The sequence below is a fragment of the Hypanus sabinus genome, chromosome 18 (genome assembly GCF_030144855.1).
Source record: "Hypanus sabinus isolate sHypSab1 chromosome 18, sHypSab1.hap1, whole genome shotgun sequence".
Classification (NCBI taxonomy): Eukaryota; Metazoa; Chordata; class Chondrichthyes; order Myliobatiformes; family Dasyatidae; genus Hypanus; species Hypanus sabinus.
In genome coordinates, this window is record NC_082723.1 from 20,046,131 (window position 1) to 20,063,430 (window position 17,300).

A 17,300-nucleotide genomic window follows, 5' to 3' on the forward strand; every position below is an offset into this window, starting at 1 on the left:
CAGCTCTGTTGCAATGTGATTAACCCTGGTCAGAGAGAACATTTGCTTGGACAATGAAATTTTCCTTCACTAGCTGTGGCAACAATTTTTGCTGCAAACCTGTTGTTCCCAATCCCTAACTCTTTGCCACTCATACAGGTTACTGCTGCTGTATTATTTCCTACATTACAATGTTACCAGTTAAAGTACTCCCTTGGTTAAAATATGTTTTAGATGTTTTGAAAAGTACTTTATTAAATCAAGTCAATTCCCACTGGATCCTTGTCAAACATTGACCCTAAAATGGTAAATTGATTTTGAAGACGTGACTAAACCCAATAACTCGTCAAAGGCTGATAGAAGTAGCAAATTAATTTTCTTTGAGGGAGATATAGGTAGATAATTGAAATGCAAGCTGGTGAAAGTTTAGTTCTAGCAGACAGGAATGCAGAGTGGAATTTACGGAACCATAAATAATCCTTATTAAATGGTAAGGATCTCAGGCCTGCATAACAGCTTCCTGATCCCAGTTCATATGTTTGTATCACTCTATGGGTTACCTTGTGATGCTTGACAAAAATTTGTTTGTTAAACCTAAATAGGGAAGGTATACAGCTTGCTCTCCTTTTTGATGAAGTTTTAAGTCCGTAACCTATCTATTTGCACTGTGAAGTTTCTTTATCATTCTGTAGGCTCCCAGAGTGACATGGCACCAGCTGTTGTGGTTATTTTTAACTCTGGGTGATGCTGCTGCCACTTGCTGTGCAGTGTTATGTAGTGAGCAAACAAGTTCAGACTTGCAACCAAATATGTGAACCTGAAGTGAAAAACAAGTCCTGGTCTTTAACCAGCTCATATGAACCTGGACCCTTATATGGGTGACTCTGTGCCTCGCTTTCTCCAAGCAAACCCTTTTACACCGGGGTGGCTGGGCAAAGAATTACTGTTCAGCTTGTGAATCAACTAATTGCATGGGATTTTCCAGTTCATAGACATTATTTTGAAAGGGAGTAATGGAGACTGAGTTGGAGGGAGGTAGTGAACAAAGTACACTCAGTGGCTGCTTTGTTAGATACACCTGCTCATCAATGCAAGTATCTAATCAGCCAATCATGTGGCAACAACTCAATGATTAACAACATGCAGACTTGGTCAAGAGGTTCAGTTATTGTTCAGAACAAGCATCAGGATGCGCTCTAAGTGACCTTGACTGGGAGTGTTTGTTGGTGCCAGACTGGGTGGTTTCAGTATCTCAGAAAATGCTGATCTCCTGAAATTTTCATGCACAACAGTCTCTAGACTTTACAGAGAATGGTGCAAGAAACAGAAGAAAAGCATCCAGTGAATGGCAAAAACACCTTGTTAATGAGAGAGATAATGGCCAGACTGATTCAAGCTGACAGGAAGGCGACAGTATTTCAGGTAACCGTGCATTACAACAGTGGTGTGCAGAAGAGCATCTTTGAATGCACAATACGTTCAATCTTGAACCCTTGAAGTGAGTAGGCAACAGCAGCAGAAGATCACCCCGCATTCCACTCCTGTGCCTAATGAAGTGGCCAATGAGTGTATATCCCACTGTGATAGACTGCTCATTGTAATTTACTGCAGAATTAAAACTTGTTCCCAGTCTGTGCCATGCCCTCAATCGTGTAGATACTGTGCTGAATAGCATAGGCTTAACTCCCAGAAAACTTCACCAGCATGCAGTTTTTCTTTCCTAGTAGCACAGGTTGATTCAATGAATATCTGAAAGAAATAATTCTGAGCTTCAAATTAAACTTAGTCGTAAGAGCCATATTGTCTGAAGTGTCTAGTAGATCTAGTCCTATTTAAATGCATTTGGGCTATACTCTAAATCTTTCCTATCCAAGTATCAGTCTAAGTGTCATGAGCATTGCAATTATACCAGCCTCTACTGCTTTCCCTAGCTGCTTGTTACATATACTTCCCACCCTTCATGTGGAAAAACTTGCCCTCAGGTTCTGTTTGAATCTTTTCCCTGCCATGTTCAACTTGTGCCTTCCGCACCATAGGAAAAAAGGCTGAGGCCATCCACACTTCCTACTCACTGTAAACATCTAAAAGGTCACCCCTCAGACTCCTATGATCCAGGTAAAACAGTTCCAGTTTATCCTCCTAACAAAAGCTTTCCACTTCCGGCAATATCGTTGACCTTTCTACACCCTCTAGCTTAATCATATCCTTCCTAAGCTATGACAACCAGAACTGCACATGATGCTCCAAATGCTGACTCACAACATCCTAAACAACCGTAACATAACGTCCCAACTATACCATGTCCAATATGTAACCAGTTTTGCTGTCATCCACAAACTTCTAATCATGCTACTTACCTACAGCAAAATTGTTAAAATATATGGCAAACAACAGGGAATCCAGCACTGAACCCTGAGGCACATCACTGGTCACAGGTTTCTAGTCTGAAAAACAACTCTTCAGTACAGCCCTTGATTCCTATTACCAAACCAGGTATGTATCCAACTGGCTGGCTTATCCTGAAATTCATGTGACCTAAACTTAGTCGTAAGAGCCATATTGTCTGAGGTGTCTAGTAGATCTAGACCTATTTAAATGCATTTGGCCTATACTCTAAACCTTTCCTGTCTAAATGACATGAGCATTGCAATTATACCAGCCTCTACTGCTTTCCCCAGCTGCTTGTTACATATACTTCCCACCCTTCATGTGGAAAAACTTGCCCTCAGGTCCTGTTTGGCCTTTATTACAAGGGGAATTGAGTACAAGAGAAAGGATGTCCTTTTGCATTTGTACAGGGCCCTGGTGAGACCACACCTGGAATATTGTGTACAGTTTTGGTCTCCAGGTTTAAGGAAGGACATTCTGGCAATTGAGGAAGTGCAGCGTAGATTCACTAGGTTGATTCCTGGGATGGCAGGACTGTCTTACGCAGAGAGATTGGGCTTGTACACACTGAAATTGAGGAGATTGAGAGGGGATCTGATTGAAGCATTTAAGATAATTAAAGGATTTGATAGGATTGAGGCAGGAAATATGTTCCCGATGTTGGGAGAGTCCAGTACCAGAGGGCATGGATTGAGAATAAGAGGTCAGTTATTTAAAACAGAGTTGAGGAAAAACTTCTTCTCCCAGAGAGTTGTGGAGGTGTGGAATGCACTGCCTCGGAAGACGGTGGAGGCCAATTCTCTGGATGCTTTCAAGAAGGAGCTAGATAGATATCTGATGGATAGGGGAATCAAGGGATATGGGGACAAGGCAGGGACTGGGTATTGATAGTGAATGATCAGCCATGATCTCAGAATGGCGGTGCAGACTCGAGAGGCTGAATGGTCTACTTCTGCACCTGTTGTCTATTGTCTAACCATTTGGAACAGCCTGCCATGTAGAACTTGTCAAAGTCTTGCTAAATCTATGTACTTTGCCCTTATTGGTATTCTTGGTCATCTTTTCAAAAAACGGGGATTTGATAGACACAATTTGTACATGCAATGCTATTGCAAACATTCCTAATCAGTCCTTGCCTTTCCAAATACAGATTAAAAACTGTCTCTCACAATGCTCTCCTGCAATATTCACACCACTATTGTTAGATACATTGGCCTGTAGTTCCCTGGTTTGTCCTTGAAGCCCTTCCTAAATATAGACTTTAGGGGCACTTTAGAATTTCAAAGTACATTTGTTATCAAAGTACGTATGCAGTATACAACCCTGAGATTCATCTTCCCCACAGCCACAAAACAAAAGAAAACCATGGAAGCCACCTCAATTCAAAGTCGCCCGAAATAGCAGCAGAAAAATTGAGCAACCAGGAACTATAGTCCAATCCCCAAACTGCAGGCCAGAACATCGGTACCATACTCCGACAGCATTGAGGGATAGATAGACCATTCGAACATGGGCTTTAGGTTGGTTTCTAGGCATTGCTATCTACAGTATTTTGACTTTCTATTAAAATCAAGCTTTATACTATGTTATAAGTAATACAGCTTGAATTTTTAGCCAAAGTATTTAAAAAATATTAAACATTCTTCCTGCTCTGTCCCCATATCCCTTAGCTTTTTATTAATATCCTGAAAGCTGTTCACATCTGTTTTGAGAACAATCATAACTGAGCCTCCACGAGCTTCAAGGAGAGGCAGGAGAAGAGAATCCCAAAGATTTTTCCATTAAGTGAAGAAAAATCTCCTTGTTTAATATCTAAATAGCCTTTCCTCTATTTTTGATACTATACTTCATATTCCATTGATAAACCCCACCCCTCCCCATTTTCCAGATCTCACTTATCGTAGTACATTTAGTCATTGTTGGTAGTCTGATAGACACTTTCTTCTGTTTCCTACTGTTAACATTGAATGTTTCCAAAATTGCCAGTAATTCATATGAGCCTGCAATGGATAACTATGCCTGATACATTTGGTAGTTAAATAGATTTATATAGTATTTCCAAATTTTAGTGCTTTATCCTCTTATACTCCAGCAAGAGGTTAATGATCCACCTTTGGAATACTGAGTTAGGTGAAGCAAGATAAATACAATGTGAAATGTCATTAAAGGAATTCAAAGAAGGTAAACTGCTGGAAGAACTTGGGGAATCAAACTGCAGCTGTGGAGGCAAAAAGATTGTGTCAATGATCTGGGTCAAGGTTGTGCTACATCCTGTTTCTCTTCTCTTTATGGTAGTGAAGGGCTGAGTGATACAAGAGTATATGCAGGAGAAGCAGTAAACCAGTCAGCCCTTTGGAGCCAACTCCACCATTCTGTACATCATGGCAGATCTATATCCCTCAATTTCCTTGTATTTTAAATATATTCGATAGCTCTACCTCCATGACTTTAGAAAGTAAAGAATTCCAAAGGATCCCATCCCTCGTTCCTATTGGGGAAAAAAGTTCACTCCTTATTATGAAACTTATACAACCTACTTCAAGATGCCTCCACTATGAGGAAAAAAATCCACTTTCTCAATCCCCACAGGTAAGATAGATTTTAGTAAGATTACTTGTTATTCTTTGAATCTCCAATGAATATAAGACAATGTTCTCAACTTTCTTTCATGCAGCAACCCCTTCACCCACTAATTAATCTAGTGAACATTATCTTAAATTTGGAAACTAAATCTGTTCTCAGAACTCGGGGTGCAGTATCAGCATCCCATTGTATCAAAATGCCCCAACTTCTATCTTCTACATCTTTGCAATAAAACTCAGGCATTCCATTAAAGAGCAGATTTATTTGGCACATGTACATTGAAACATACCGTGAAATGCGCCATTTATGTCATTAGCCAACAAGATCTGAGTATGTACTGGTGGCAGCCTGCAAGTGTCGCCATGCTTCCAGCGCCAGAGTAACATGCCCACAACTTGATAACCCGAAACTGTACATCTCTGGAATGTGAGGAAACCCACACTGTCACAGGGAGAATATACAAACTCCTTACAGACAACGGCAGGAACTGAACCCAGATCGCTGGCACTGTGAAGTGATACTCTTTAACTGCTATGCTCCATGCTGAATCATGCAGCAATCAATTCAAAGTTTAATTACTTGCTCTTCCTGAATGCCATTTTTTTGTGTTACAGATATTAGAATGTCAGATCCCTTTGTTCTACAACATTTTGTACTCTGATTCTGTTTAAAACAAAAAAGTTTTAATTGTTCCTCCTCATGTCCTGTATCATGTTTCATCTGCCATCTTCTTTCCCAATTATTTAACCTATCCACACCTCTTTGCATACTCACTGATTCCTTGTCATGATTTGCTATCTCTCTTATTCTTGCACCATCAGTGAACTTGGCTGTCATACACAGTCTCTTTATTGTCAATGTAGTCATCAGTATAGATCTTAAATAACCAAGTACAAAGCTCTGATCTCTGTGCCACCTCATTAGTTACTAATTGGCATTTATGGCTTTGACATTGTGACTCACAAATTAACAATGATCTTGCTGTATTTTTCTCCCTTGTGTAATCTTTTAACAACAGCTGCTTCCATTCACATGGTGCCTTTTAAAGTGACAAAACAATATTAGCAAACAAAGTTAAAACCAAGATCAGCACATTAGGAGAAAGCTTGATCTTGAGGTTGAGGTTGGTTTTAATGGATGCTATAAAGGAGAAAAGGGAGATGGAGAGGTTTATGAAGGAATTCCAAGCTTTAGGACCTTGACTACTAAAGCTTAGTTTCCCAACAGTAGAAGATTTAAACTGGGGAATGTGCAGAAAGCAAATCATAGAGGAAGGCAAGTATCCTGGAGTGTGATAAAATGAATGATTTAGAAATACTGAGGAAGGTGTCACTGGGAGGCAATATAGTCTGCAACACACACAAACTGCTGGAGGAACTCAGCAGGTCAGGCATAACCTATTGAGGGTAATAAGCAGTTGACATTTCAGCCCAAAACATTGACTATTTGTGCCCATCTGTAGATGCTGCCTAACATGTTGAGTTCCTCCAGCATTTTGTGTGTATTGCTCAAAGTTTCCAGCATCTGCAGAATCTCTTGTGTTTATAATTGTGCAAGTTCATGCAGGAATAGGAATTGGTGAGAATTAATGCATTTAGGATTCTGGGTGTTTTAAAATTCACACAGGATAAGAGAGACCGGCAGAAGTGTCTTGCTCTTCCTGGTGTCTCTGTGTCAGATGCTAGGGGCACATTGCAGATTAAGAAGTTCAAAACAGTATCTTGATTGGTGACTTTCAGCAACATCCATGAATACACTGTATGTTTTCATTCATCTAATCCTTGGGTTTGGGGCAAAGGCTGCAAGATGTAATTGTACCTGGAAAACCACTGAAACATTGTTCTCAAGTCACGTGTCTGTGGCCAACAGGTTTGAGTTCTGCAAGTATTGCTGCTTCTGCCAACTATTGAAACCCATGCAACACACGCAAAGTGCTGGAAGAACTGAGCAGATCAGGCAGTATCTGTGAAAAGAACAGAGTCGATGTTTTGGGCCAAGACCATTCATCAGCACTCGGTCATTAAGAGTCCTGATGAAGGGTCTTGGCCTGAAATGTTGACTCTTTATTCCTTTTTCTCCAGTGTTTTGTGTTTCTCCAGTGCTCCGGATTTCCAGCATCTGCAGAATATCTTGTGTTATTGGAACTTGTGCAAGTGAAAAAAGAACTAGCATTTAACTCTGGAGCCGGAGATTTGGGGACCAGAAGCAAAGTGAAAGGTGAGGAACTGAGAAGAGTAGGGTATTGATTTGTTATTGTCACATGTACCAGTAAAAAGCTTGTCTTGCATATTGTTCATACAGATCAAATCATTACACAGTGCATTGAGCTAGAAAAAGGTAAAAGAATAACAATGCAGAATAAAATGTAAAACCTACTAAAAAGAGTGCAGTGCAGGTAAATGATAAGGTGCAAGGTAAATTGTGAGGCCAAGAGTCCATCCTATTGCACAAGATGTCCATTCAGGAGTCTGGTAACAGTGGATAGAAGCTGCCCTTGAGCTTGGTGGTATGTGCTTTCAAGCTCTTTGATGGGAGGGAGAGAGAGAGAGAGAGAGAAGAGATAATGTTTAAGGTTGTGATATTTAAGTATGCTGGTTGCTTTACTAAGGCAGCAAGAAGTATAATCAAACTCTGTTGAGAAGTGGCTGTTTTGGGGAAGCATCCAAAGACTGAAAATGGCCTACAGAAGAAACGGTGCTATATGCAGAGCAAACATCTGGTTGACTTTGAGATCTAGAGTAACACTACTAGTTGTTTGAGCTATGGCAAGATTCTGCTATACTTAGACAGTAATGTTGGGAGAGGCCGGTTAGCCAAGTTCCAAGTGCTAATCATGATGCTTCTCAGATTGCTTTTGTAAAGATAGTGATGTGTCAACTGTTTTACTTCTTGGAAGTGAGAGTCTTTCCAGGACGCATAGCTATTGCCCTCCCAATATTCAGTAATATTCTTTGTGCCTCCGATTGGGACGTGGGCCACAGCTGAGAACAAGCATGCCTGTCACAGTTCTGTCAAGCTGGCAACTTTGGCTAGTGTTTTTGTGGATTTACAGTTGGAGCGTTTATGAGCACACGGCTAATGTGGTTAGTCAACAAGGTCAGAGGCTCACTGTGATTGTTAAATATCAGCTGAATTACTAAGTGATGAGGGTTCCTGAATTAAATAGCCAATATGTATCTTCTCTCTGTTTATCCTTGCATCCTTCTTGTCGAGAAGTGAAGAGAATCGATGATGGAACAACCTCTCACTGTCTCAAACCTGGTCTATGTACAATGGTATATATTAATGGATAGTCACTGACTTTCCTAGGGCAGAAATGGCTAATACAAGAGGACATAACTTTAAGGAGATTGGAGAGTGGGGGGTGTCAGAGGTAAGTTCTTTACACTGAGTGGTAGTGGTGGTGCATGGAACATCTTGCTGGGGGTGATAGTGGAGGCAGTTGTATTAGGGGCATTTCGGAAACTCTTAGGCACATGGATGATAGATAAATGAAGGGTTATGTCAGAGGGAAGGGTTAGATTAATCAGAGTAGGTTGAAAGGTTGGCACAACATTGTGGGCTGAAGGATCTATACTGTAATGTTCTATGTTATTAAAGTGGAACCCCATGGCATTACTACAAGCAAGAAAAGCAAATTTGTTCCTGGTGTCTTTGACCATTTTCAGTCATTTATTTGGTCATGATCATATTGCCGTCTGTGCACTATTCGCCTGCCATATTCCCTACTTGGTGAGTGTTTCAGAAACGTTCCACTGGAATAAAGTTATCCATGTCATGTGAATGAGGTCAGAAGTGCAGTGTATAGATGATTGTCCATTGATTCTACTTCATTTTATTTCCTGTACTGGACCTACACAATGATGTTGCTGGGACTTGAGGACCTGAGTTATAGGGAAAGGTTGAATAGGTTAGGTCCTTATTTTCCGGAACACAGGAGAATGAGAAGATCTTGTACAAAATTTTGAGTATAGATAGGGGTAAATACACGCAGGCTTTTTCCACTGAGATTAGGTGAGACTAGAACTAGAGGTCATAAGTTAGGATGAAAAGTGAAATATTTTGGTGGAAACCACTCAGAGGCTGGTGCGAATGTGGAAAGAGCTGCTAGCTAAAGTGGTAGATGTGAGTTCAGTTGTAATATTTAAGAGAAGTTTGAATAGGTACATGGATGGGAGGGATATGGAAGGCTATGATTCAGGCACTGGTAGATGGAAATAGACAAAAAAAAACTGTTAGGCATGGACTAGATGGGCTAACATGCCTGTTTCTGTGCTCTGGCATTCTATAACCACCTGCCTAGAGCATTTCCTCTCTCAGCTGTTGGTAAATTTCCACAAGCAATACTGACATCCCTTGAGTAATCTTGTGTCTGTTAAAGGCTCTTGCAATGTTTTCCTATGCAATTCCCGTATCTTATGCTCACTGTTGATTTTGGGTGCTGATGTTATCCATTGTATCAGTTAAAGGTTAGCTTTATTTGTCACACGAACATCGAAACATACTGTAAAATGTTTTGTTTGCATCAACAGCCAGCACAGTCAAGGATGTGCTGGGGGTGGGGGGGGGGGGGGGTGAAGCGGGTGGCAGCCCACAAGTGTTGCCATGTTTATGGCGCCAACATAGAATGTCCACAACATATTACTCTAACCTGTATATCTTTGGGATGTTTGAGGAGACCAAAGGACCCAAAGGGAACCCATGAGGTCACAGGGTGAACATACCAAATCCTACAGACAGCAGCAGGAATTGAACTGGGGTCACTGGTGCTGCAATTTCATTACACTAACCGCTATGGTACCGTGCTGCAGGCAAAATCAGGCTGAGTATAGATATTGTAAATAAAATTGAAATGATAAATTCAACTGCAAGCCATCTCCTGTTTAATCTAAAGCGACGAGGTCAGAGTAAACCTCTGTAGAATGGATATTATCAAAGCTAAAACTGATAGCTTAGAAATCAGATTGTGCTGTTGAGATAGCTTGCCATTTCCAAAATACTCCAGAAACTGTTTAATGGCAAAATTGAGAGAGAGCCCCACTGATGTTGAATCGTATTTAGTTCCATCTATAAATAATCATCACACCAAGCTCTCTGTACACCACTGAAGTGGAAAGCCATGGTAATCATAAGATATAAGAGCACAGGAAATAAGCCATTTGGCCCATTGACATTTCTTCCCTTGACATTCTCTAAGTAAGTTTAGCCATTGTCTAGGCATCTTTATTTGTTTTACAAACCTACATGTTAGAAATACTGCTGGTGGTTTAGTGATATCAGCACCAGATTTCAAGGTGGATGGTCCCAAGTTTAAATCTGGCCAGCACCTTGCACGTTTTCCAGCTCGACCTAGCAACTTTTGTTTCATTAAAAAATAGTCAAATACTACAGAATCAGCAAAAAAAAAAGCAACCTGATGTGCTGCAAGTTGCAGAAAGGAGCAACAACAATGTGTTAAAAATTTCATCTGGAGAAAAAAGTGGAAGATACTATAGGTAATTCAAAGGATCCTGTTCTGATAATGACTGGTTCCTGGTTAATATCGTGTTGCCTTCAGTCTTTCTGATTTGCAAAGATTAGCATTCACATAGATTTAATTTAGTGTTATTCCCAGCCCAATTGCAAGTGATCGGGTAACTCCCCTGCATCGAGTCTGGTGACCGTACTGCCGTGTGTGCCTCAGATTGATTTTGCAAATATATTTATGCAGATATTTCATCCGTACCACTGTCTGTGCTGTGGAAGTAGCCTGAATCTTTGTGATTGCATTTTGGTTTGCCTTACTGTTTTCACTGCCTCCTAGTATCTAACTTGCACTGGCCCCTCCAACTGAGAGCTGTGATTTATGTTATGAAACAAAGTGTGAAATGTGTAACTCTGGCAATTATTGATTTATCCTGAAAGCCGAGAGAGTAGAGATAGAAGGAAATGAATTGCCATGACCTTTGCACTGGTCAGAAAGGTGGAAAAACAACAGAATTATGCATCTGATAAAATGTGAGTGGAAAACTAGTTATCTGTGTGTCTCAAAGTGTAGTCTAAACTGGAGAGGGATTGTACAATGAACATGCACTTATCAGATTAAATTCAATGTGAGTGTGTAAGTGGAGGAGTTCCCTTTGGAAAATATTACAGTGTGTTGCAAATAAGGTTGTTTCAGATTCCATTTCCTAATGATTTTCTGCTGGTTGCTGGCAGACAGCCCTGTTCCCCTACTATCAGCTAACGCCAGGGTTTTGGAGCTTGCCCCATTCAGTTACAACAGTCAAATCAAAGATTGTATAACAGGCCAGAGTTGCCCTTAGACTCAGCAAATGTTTTAGGCTACTTGACCAACTTCCACAATACAAAGCTGTTTGTTACAACTGTACAGAACTCTCAAAGTTCTGAGGGGTTTTCTGGATTGATCTCACTTTATGATTGTAAGATCTGAAGACTGTTAAAATAGTTTGAACTCGGATGTGTTCGTTACCTTTTTATCTTGTTCAGCACTATCACCCATTCATCCATCATTTGTCTAGTCCACCTCAGTTCTCCATTAGCAAATGCAGGGATTTTCACCAAGATCTCTAGCCATACTCCTTTTGGGTGGAGATTGCATTAGCTGGTTGTGGCATATAATGAAGGTATATCCCTGTGAGTGCTGATGTTATCCATTGTGTCAATTAAAGTTTAGCTTTATTTGTCACATGCGCATCGAAACGTGCAGTAAAATGCTTTGTGTGAACATCCAACGCAATTGAGGATTTGTTGGGGGCAGCCCACAGGTATCGCCGTTTTTCTGGCACCAACATAGAGTGCCTGCAACTTACTAACCCTAACCTGTACATGTTTGGGAAGTGAGAAAGAATCTAAAGACTCAGAAGAATTGCACATATTCACAGGACGAACATACCAATTTCTACAGGCTGTGCGGGAATTGAGCTGGGGGTCGTTGTTGCTGCGATAGCATTACACTAATCACTATGCTATCATGCTGCCAACAAAATTAGGATGTGGATAGATAGAGTAAATTAAAATTTAAATGGTAAATTCAAGTCAACTGCAACCAAGCTGCCTCCTGTTTAATCTAAAGCAGCAAGGTCAGAGTAAATGTTTGACTCTGTAGAACGGATACTATCAAAGCTAAAACTGATGACATTTTTGATCAGTTAGAAATCAGATTGTGATGTTGAGATGGCTTGCCATTTCTAAAATACTTCAGAAACTGTGTGCTGGCAAAAATGAGAGAGAGCCCCGCTAATGTTCGGTTCTGTTATGGTTCCATCTATAAATAATCATCACACCATGCTTTCTGTACAGCACTCAAGTGCAAAGTCATGGTAATCAGGTTTCTTCCCTTAACATTCTATAAGTAAATTTAGCCATTGTCTAGACATCTTTATTTTAATACAACTCTACATGTCAGAAATTCTATACATTTTTAAATTTCATGGGGGAAAAAAAAGTGAAAGATATCATCGGTAATTCAAAGTATTCTGTTCTGACAATGACTGGTTGCTGTGTTGCTTCCAGTCTTTCTGATTTGCAAAGGTTAGTATTCATATAGATTTAATTTATTTGTTAATGTTATTCCCAGTCCGTTTGTAACTGATTGGGAAACTCCCCTGCATCAAGCCTGGTGACCACACTGCCACGTGTGACGGAGACTGAATTTTCAAATGTAATTATAAAGATAGGACAGCTGATAGAAAGTACAATGAGTGGAATTTCCTCTTAGTCACTCAAGGAATATTTCATCCGTACCACTGTCCGTGTTGTGGAAGTAGTCTGAATCTTTGTGATTGCATTTTTGGTTTGCCTTCTGCAGTAATTCCCAACGGGTATAGTTACATGTCCTAAGGGGGCATTATGGGGGAAATAGAAATCACAGGGATGCATTCAAGATTTTTGGGTGGGGGGGGGGCGGTAAGCAGCCCCCTAACTAGGGCACTATAATTATGAGACCTTACATGATTGTTCAATTGTGCCAACTAGTATAGTATAAAGGTAACTGGCCAAACACCAGCTCTATTCCAACTAACATTCATTCCACTCTGAATCCTTGTCAATGTAATTTTCACTTTTGTGATTGTCTTCATCTTCACCTCGCTGTTCCTTGGTGTGCCTCTACTGTTGTGATGAGGCTACACACAAGTTGGAGGAGCAACTTCTTGTATTCCATCTGGGTAGCCCCCAACCTGTTGGCATGAACATCGATTTCTGGAACTTCTGGTAATGACCCTCCCCCTTCACCATTCCCATTTCTCTCTCTGACCCTATCTCCTTACCTGCCCATTACCTCCCTCTGGTGCTCCTCCCCTTATTCTTTCTTCCATGCCATGGCCTTCTGTCCTCTCCTATTAGATTCCCTCTTCTCCAGCCCAGTATTTGTTTCACCAATCAACCTCAGCTCTTTGTTTCACCCCCTCCCTTCCTGGTTTCACCTATCACCTTGTTTTTCTTCCTCCCCGCTCCCCACCTTCTAACTCTGACTCCTCGTCTTCTTTCCCTCCAGTCCAGCCCAAAGCATCAACCATATTCTTTTCCATAGATGCTGCTGAATTCCTCCAGCATTTTGTGTGTGTTGCTTGGATTTTGCTTCGTATAGCATTTCCAAAACGATAGCAAAGCATGGAAAATCTCAATACAATTGGTAAAAGATTAATAACACCTACTGTATCAGAAGTGCTCACCACTGTTCTCAAAATGGATGTTTTAAAATCAATTCCTCTGAGTAATATCTCATCATATGAATTGCCATGACCTTTTGCACAGGTCGGAAAGATGGGGGGAGGGGGATAAAACATAACAGAATTACATGCACAATAAAATGTGAGTGGAAAACTAGTTATCTGTGTCTCTCAAAGTACAATTTAAATTGGAGAGGGGTTACACAATGAACATGCACTTATCAGATTAAATTCAATATACGTGTGTAAGTAGAGGAGTTCCCTTTGGAAAATTTTACAGTGTGTTGCAAATAAAGTTGTTTCAGATTCCATTACCTAATGATCTTCTGCTGGTTGCTGGCAGACAGCCCTGTTCCCCTACTATCAGCAGACACCAGGGCTTTGGAGCTTGTCCCTTTTCAGTCTTGTGACAACATTCAACTCAAAAGTTGTGCAACTGGCCAGAGTTGCCTTCAGGCTACTTGACCAACTTCCACAACGCAAAGCTTTTCTTTATGATTGGACAGAACTTTAAAAGTGCTGAGGGATTTTCTTGATTGATTCTTTTGTAATTTGAAGATCTGAAGACTGTTCCAACTGATTTGAAATTGGTTGTGTTTCTTACCTTTTATTCTGTCCATCACCTTTGCTCATTCATCCCTCATTTGTCTAGTGCTCCTTAATTCTCTATTAGTAAATGCAAGGATTTTCACCAGCATCTCCAGCTGTACTGCTTTTGGGGTAGGCATTGCAGTGGCTGGTTGTAGCATATAACGAAGAGGTATCATTTAGTGTTGGATATCAGAGGTTTATAGCTATGCCTTTGGTCCTCTGAACAAGATTTTAAAGACTGTTCTGATGGGTTATCCTCTAGTATTTCTTCCAGTTCGTACAATTTGAATTGAAAATGGCCCTTTTTAATGAAGGAGGATATGTATTTAAATATAATCATCGGGCTTTCTTTACAGATCCCCACCTAACCTCCCTCCCTCACACCAGCTTTTCAAAGGGTAAAGGATGAGAAGATCTCTTAACTGAATAGAATGGTCCACTGAAAGGAATAGAGTTATATAGTACAGAAATGGGCACTTGCGCCCGACTCATTCATGCTGACCAAACTGTCTACCTCAGCTAGTCCCACTTACCTGTATTTGGTGCATCTCTTGCTAAACCTTTCCTGTCCATGTACCTATTTCAAAGGTCTTTTAAAAGTTGTAATTTTACCTACCTCTACAGCTTCATCAACAGATCATGCAATATACCCACCACCCTCTGTGTGATAAAGTTGCCCAACAGGTCCACTTCAGATCTTTCCCTTCTCAGTTTAAACCTATGCTTTTAGATTCTCCTACCATGGAGAAAGTCTGTGACTATCCTTCTTTTCTTTGGCCCTTGTATCCCAAGGTTACTTATTTTCCAGTTTAGTGACATCCTTCCTAATGCTGCAGGTCTAGAATGGCACACAGTGATTCAAGTGTATATCTCTTATTTTCTGTGACAAAGGAGTGTATTCAACCCTAAAATCATTCTCATCTCTCTCTGCCTACCTCAAGTTCAAATTTAATTGTCATTCAACCATACAATCTATACTAGCTAAATGAAACAGCATTCCTCCAGGGCCAAGGTACAAAACATAGTACCAACAGTCACACACAGCACATATAGTTATGATAGTCTATACAGTCACAAAATAATAGCACAAATCCATGAGTGACGTGGCCTGAAAATTGGTGATGCATGGGATGTTGTCCTGGAGCCATGTTTCCACAAGAACAATTCCTCATCTCTCGCAGCCACAGACAAAGGCAATCCAGCCTGTCTTCCAGGGAGTGAACGCTAGAGAGTAAAGTTGATGGGAGATCCAGCCTTAAGAGGCCAGCACAGATTCCAGCGCACCCATTGTGCCTCTGTTCTCTCTTACACCTCCTCTGGAGTCTTCTCCAGGGCCGCCACCTCCTTATTTTTCCCTCAGGCTTTTTTCCCCTGATTCTCCTGTTACCTAGCTAGATCAGAACTAAGAAACAGTCACCAATTAACCTATTAGCATGTCTTTGAAATGTTGAAGGAAACTAGAACATCTCTTCTTAGCAGCCCTGATATTTGTATGAAAGCATATGCAGGAGGTGTGGTTAAAAATTGAATGAAGTGTCTAGAAGTTACAGAGAGCCGGAATGTTACAGGAAGGTCATTGGGGTCGATGAGATTTGGAATTGTGTATTTAATATTTAAGTAATAGTTTAGTAATCTTGTATAAGTTGATTAAGCATTCTTGTTCATTTAAATCATTACAAGTTATGTGTACAAATACATGAATTGCATATATCATCATGCTACCACGTGATACGTGCTTGCCTCACTAAAAGTAAACTCGAAGCTAGCTTACTCACATTTTGGACTCTTGGGTCTTCCTTTAAATTAGTTTAATTTTTTGAAGTTAACAAACATAACAGTTTTGTGCTTGTTTGTGCCTTTACTGTGAGGTTGCACCTGTTGAGAAGTCATCAAGCCAAACTGTTAATTTTGTACCTCTCCACAGCTGCTGAGTTTTTCCGGATCATCTGTTTTTGTTAATGAATACATTACTTGAAACAGAACTGTTTGTAAGGCTATGGGAAAAGATCAACGGAGAGTTATTAATTGCAACAATTTATAAAGTGTCTGTATATGCAGAATGGATCAGTAGGATTTTATATACTTATTGACATACAGTGCGGAGAAGGCCCTTCTGGCCCTTCAAGTTGTTTCACCCAGCAAAACTCCAATTTAATCCTAGCCTAATCACAGGACAATTTGTAATGACCAAATAACCTACCAACCAGTACATCTTTGGACTGTGGAAGGAAACCCATGCAGTCATGGGAAGAACATACAAACTCCTTACAGACTACAGCTGGAATTGAACCTGGGTCCCTGGTACTGTAAAGCACTATGTTACCATGATTTTAGTTCACTCTGTATGTTCTCTGAGAGTTTGCATCATTAAATTAATTAATAATTGAGCCTCAATTGGGTTGGTGATCTCATATCAGTTTTTATAACTATTTAAAAAATTAAATTTGTACATAAGTACTAATTCATTTAGTACCTGATATGGGGCAAAAGTCTTTGGGAGAGAAATCTTTCCCATTGGGGCAGCATTCTGTCGCTTTTTGTTGTCTTACTAATTTCTTTGCCACTCTCCCATAGAGCTACAACTGGTGAAGCACGCAGGCAACAGTCGTCGTATGCGTATTGTCTCCCATCTCAGCCACTGAAGCTTGTAACTCCTCCAGAGTTGTCACTGGTCTCTTGGTGGCCTCCCTCACCAGTCCCCTTCTAGCACGATCACTCAGTTTTAGAGGACAGCCTGCTCTAGGCAGATTTACAGCTGTGCCATATTCTTTCCATTTCTTGATGATTGACTTAACTGAATTCTAACAGATATTCAGTGACTTGGAAATTTTCTTGTATCCTTCTCCTGACCTGTGCTCTTCAATAAACTTTTCGTGGAGTTGCTTGGAGTGTTTTTTTTTTGTTGTCATGGTGTAGTTTTTGCCAGGATACTGACTCACCAGCAGTTGGATTTTCCAGATACAGGTGTATTTTTACTACAGTCAATTGAAACACCTTGACTGCACACAGTTCTCCAAAAACAGATCTCTATTTAACTAATTATGTGACTTCTAAAACCAGTTGGCTGCATCAGTGATGATGTGGTGT

At 40.4% G+C, this 17,300-nt stretch overlaps 1 protein-coding gene across 1 annotated transcript in view; it reads left to right on the forward strand.

Annotated features, from left to right (window-relative positions):
• The window catches only part of stom (stomatin), a 64,458-nt gene that overhangs the window by 28,709 nt on the left and 18,449 nt on the right, over positions 1-17,300 (forward strand). The gene's annotated exons all lie outside the window — the stretch shown is intronic.